The sequence below is a fragment of the Symphalangus syndactylus genome, chromosome 2 (assembly GCF_028878055.3).
Source record: "Symphalangus syndactylus isolate Jambi chromosome 2, NHGRI_mSymSyn1-v2.1_pri, whole genome shotgun sequence".
NCBI lineage: Eukaryota > Metazoa > Chordata > Mammalia > Primates > Hylobatidae > Symphalangus > Symphalangus syndactylus.
This window is the reverse complement of record NC_072424.2, coordinates 143,545,167-143,550,355: the sequence shown is the minus strand read 5'-3', so window position 1 is coordinate 143,550,355 and position 5,189 is coordinate 143,545,167. Positions and strand designations below refer to the sequence as shown.

General features: G+C 40.1%; 1 pseudogene; it reads right to left on the bottom strand.

Moving 5' to 3' along the window:
* Nucleotides 1-3,863: 3,863 nt before the first annotated feature.
* Nucleotides 3,864-4,913, bottom strand: LOC129463527 (glyceraldehyde-3-phosphate dehydrogenase-like; annotated as a pseudogene).
* Between the last annotated feature and the right edge of the window lie 276 nt (nucleotides 4,914-5,189).

Sequence of the window (5,189 nt, the reverse complement as noted above, 5' to 3'; positions counted from 1 at the left end):
GTGCAGAAGCTCTTTAGTTTAATTAGATCCCATTTGTCAATTTTGGCTTTTGTTTCATTGCTTTTGGTGTTTTAGACATGAAGTCCTTGCCCACGCCTATGTCCTGAATGGTATTGCCTAGGTTTTCTTGTAGGATTTTAATGGTTTTAGGTCTAACATTTAAGTCTTTAATCCATCTTGAATTAATTTTTGTATAAGGTGTAAGGAAGGGATCCAGTTTCAGCTTTCTACATATGGCTAGCCAGTTTTCCAAGCACCATTTATTAAATAGGGAATCCTTTCCCCATTGCTTGTTTTTGTCAGGTTTGTCAAAGATCAGATAGTTGTAGATATGCGGCATCATTTCTGAGGGCTCTGTTCTGTCCCATTGATCTATGTCTCTGTCGTGGTACCAGTACCATGCTGTTTTGGTTACTGTAGCCTTGTAGTATAGTTTGAAGTCAGGTAGCGTGATGCCTCCAGCTTTGTTCTTTTGGCTTAGGATTGACTTGGTGATGCGGGCTCTTTTTTGGTTCCATATGAACTTTAAAGTAGTTTTTTCCAATTCTGTGAAGAAAGTCATTGGTAGCTTGATGGGGATGGCATTGAATCTATAAATTACCTTGGGCAGTATAGCCATTTTCATGATATTGATTCTTCCAACCCATGAGCATGGAATGTTCTTCCATTTGTTTGTATCCTCTTTCATTTCATTGAGCAGTGGTTTGTAGTTCTCCTTGAAGAGGTCCTTCACATCCCTTGTAAGTTGGATTCCTAGGTATTTTATTCTCTTTGAAGCAATTGTGAATGGGAATTCACTCATGATTTGGCTCTCTGTTTGTCTGTGATTGGTGTACAAGAATGCTTGTGATTTTTGGCCATACACTCTTTAAAAAATCAAGGTTGTGAAAGACAAAGACCAAGGAGATGTTTCCAATTAATAGAGGCTGACGAAACAAGACAGCCAGGCACAGCATGAGATCCTGGTCTGCAGCCTGGACTGGAAGCCTGCCTGTTGTTAGTTTCCCTATAGAGAGAGTTAGTGGAACACCTGGCAACATTTGGAAAAGGTCTGTCGATTAGATACCAGTACTCTATCAAGGTTCGTTCTTGATTTTAATAATTGGACTGTGGTTACATAAGATAATGTACTTGCTTTTAGAAAATGCACACTGAAGTATTTATGGGTAAAATGGCATTACATCTGTGTCATTATGTATGCAATTGTGGCAGGCAGAATTCTAAAGGCAAAGACAATCAAGGAAATAAGAAAGGCTCAAGTACATTATGTTAGGATTAGGGACGGCTATATAAGCAAAGGTAGAGAAGAGATTGGAAAATTATAAGCATATATTCTGCACAACTCCCTAATAAGAAAATTAGAAAATTATGTCAAATTGTCAAATCAGACTTATAAAAAAATCATAAATTGTACCCTTATGAAGCTTTGCTAGTGATTCAAAAGGCACAGATAATCACAAGGCTCTGTTGAAGCAAGAATACTAAGACCACCAGTGTGATCACAAGTTCTTAATTGCCAAGATTTATCATGTAAAGCTCTAGTCACATGCTGGGCATTGCTTTCACAAAGAAAGGATTTCAATCATGAATACATCTCCATTTTATACTATGATAATTACACATTCGACATTAACATTTTCCAGGGGCCCCATTGCAATATAAATCTATAAATCCTGTGCTTACTTACCTAGGTAGACCAGGGACAGCCTGCTAAAAGCATTCTATAGTTGAGGATGCTCCATTATCTTTCCATAAGTAAATATGAAGAAATCTGATTCATATCTTTACAAGGAGATTTGACCAGGTGGTTTCTTCAATGTTTCTTTATCTTCCGTGGGTCTCTGAGAGAAAGAACAGGTTGCAGAGCAGCAGCTAACCCTTTTCTTGCCAAAATCCACAATATCCCCTGGTTTGTCTAGGAGTATATTGTTTTATATCTGTTTTCTTTGCATCCACCTGGTTAGCATTCATTTTTACCCTCAAAACTGCTCCACTTCAGAAAACACCTTGCCTGGTCTTTGTACTTGTAATCAATCATAGAAGAAATTTTCAAAATTCACCAATACTAGGTAGTTTTATGCAAATAATTTCAAAAATGTAAAGAAAATTATTGTGCCCTATATATTATTTCAGAGAATAGTAGATACGATGAAAAGCTTTCCAATAGTTTGCTTTATAACAGAAATAGTCCTAAGACTATTACAGTACAAGGAATGCACAAATAAAAATTAGTACAGATCAATCTATGTTTACTGGCTTTTGTAGCATGACTGGACATAAGAAGCAATTGTTCAAACAAAAAAATCCATCTCTGGTTCTGTTATTTATGTCTGATTTTCCTCTGTGCTGGCTTCTTCCCAGGGCAGGCACTGTATTAGTCTGTTCTCACGCTGCTATAAAGAACTGCCCAAGACTGGGGAATTTATAAAAGAAAAAGGTTTAGTTGACTCACAGTTCTGCATGGCTGGGGAGATCTCAGGAAACTTATAATCACAGTAGAAGGGGAAGCAAACATGTCCTTCTTCACGTGGTGGCAGGAGAGAGAAGTGCCAAGCAAAGGTGGGGAAAGCCTCTTATGAAATCATCAGATCTCATGAGAACTCACTCACTATCATGAGAACAGCATGGGGGAACCACCCCCATGATCTCTCTAATCACCTCCCACAGGTCCCTCTGCCAACAAGTGGGGATTACAATTCAGATTACCATTCAAGATGAGATTTGGGTGGCAACACAGAGCCAGACCCTATTAGGCACTCCTCATGTGTATATCAGTTACCTAGTACATACGAGTAAGATAAGTATTTATGCTGAAAACCATCCATATCAATGTTGTCTCTCACGTTAATAATAAAACTTTAGTTTGAACCTTCTTTAGTCTGCTCATTGATCACAACAAATATCTAATGGGTGGTAAAGACAAAGGAAAAGCCAACAGCCCCTCTGAAATCTTGGTCAATCAAAAGTTTCAATTGCAGCAATTCTCATTAAAACAAGACAGAAAGGTGAATTATAAGGAGCTTAGAAAAGGACTTTTTTCCTGAATAAAGGCAGATTTATATAAGAATATTCACATGACTATCCACATTTAAATATTTTGTTCATGCCTCTATTATATTCCACACTACTTGTCATCATGGAAATTTTGTAGAAGGCTGTCTGCTGTACTGCATTTTTAGCTGTTTGAAAAGTTTAATAAAACTCGTTAACTGGAAATAGAAAGGAACTTCTTCAATTTCTTAAAGTTGTCTACTCTAAAAGTGATGTTAAACGTTACACAGATTAGGGGCATTTTAAATATTTTCCCTGAAATTGTAAATGATGTAAAGATGCCCACCATCACTCCTATTAATGTTTGTATGTAAGCTAGTGACCAATTCTATAAGGAAAAAAGAATAAGTAGGAGAGGTAAGACTTGAAAGGAGATAAAACTGTTATTATTTGCAGATAATATAATCATCTGTCCAAAAAGACTTCCAACTATTAGAACTAATAAGAGAATTGAACAAAATTTTTAGATAAGAACAACTTAAGAAATCTTGATATCTTCTACACTGACAATACAAACTAGGAATAATAATAAAATATTATTCCAAATACCAGTCAAAACTAGAATATTTAAGAATTAATCATTAATCCATAGAAACTTTATAGAAAAAAAATTTATTTATTTTTTTGGCTGAGCACAGAGGACTTTATTGATGGTACAAGACAAGGTGGGCCTCCCTAGGCCCCTCCCTCTTCAGGGGGTCTGCATGGAAACTGTGAGGAGGGGAGATTCCCACTGTGGTGGGGGACTGAGTCTGGCAGGGACTCCGCAGCAGTGAGGGCCTCTCTTTTCCTCTTGTGCTGTCACTGGGGCTGGTGGTTCAGGGGTCTTACTCCTTGGAGGCCTTGTGGGCCATGAGGTCCACCACCCTGTTGCTGTAGCCAAATTCATTGTCATACCAGGAAATCAGCTTGACAAAGTCATTGTTGACGGCAATGCCGGCCCCAACATCAAAGATGGAAGAATGGGTGTCGCTGTTGAAGTCAAAGGAGACAACCTGGTGCTTGGTGTTGTAGCCCACGATGCCCTAGAGGGGGCCCTCTGATGCCTCCTTCACCACCTTCTTGATGCCATCATATTTGGTAGGTTTTTCCAGATGGTAGGTCAGGTCCATGACTGACACGTTGGCAGTGGGGACACAGAAGGCCATGCCAGTGAGCTTCCCGTTCAGCTCAGGGATGACCTTGCCCACAGCCTTGTCAGTGCCACTAGAGGCAGGGATGATGTTCTGGAGAGTCCCACCATCGTCATGCCACAGTTTCCCAGAGGGGCCATCCACAGTCTTCTGGGTGGCAGTGATGGCGTGGACTGTGGTCATGAGTCCTTCCACGATACCAAAGTTGTCATGGAGGACCCTGGCCAGGGGCGCTAAGCAGTTGGTGGTACAGGAGGCATTGCTGGCGATCTTGAGGCTGTTGTCATACTTCTCATGGTTCACGCCCATTATGAACATGGGGGCATCAGCAGAGGGGGCAGAGATGATGACCCATTTGGCTCATCCCTGCAAGTGAGCCCCAGCCTTCTCCATGGTGGTAAAGATGCCAGTGGGCTCCATGATGTACTCAGCACCAGCATTGCCCCATTTGATTTTGGAGGGATCTTGCTCCTGGAAGATGGTGATGGGATTTCCACTGATGACAAGCTTCCTGTTCTCAGCCTTGATGGTGCCATGGAATTTGCCATGGGTGGAATCATACTGGAACATGTAGACCATGTAATTAAGATCAATGAAGGGGTCACTGATGGTGATAATATCCACTTTACCAGAGTTAAAAGTAGCCCTGCTGACCAGGCACCCAATACGACCAAATCCGTTGACTCCGACCTTCACCTTCACCATGGTGTCTCAGGGATGTGGCTGGCTATGCGAGAGAAGATGTGGCTGTCTGCTGAATTGGAGGAGGAAAGAGCTGAAAAAAAAGTTAATGAGTGACACAGAAAGTTCAATAGAGAGACAACCCATGCTCTTAGATGGGACATATTTGTATTATAAAGATGCTGGTTTTTCCCAAATCAAAGTATGACTTAAACGCAATTCAATACAAATTCCAGTTGAATTTTTTTGAGGAAGGAAAATATGTTACCATAATATTAATATGAAAGCTTACAGGTCCACATAAAAGTAAGTACAATTTGAAAT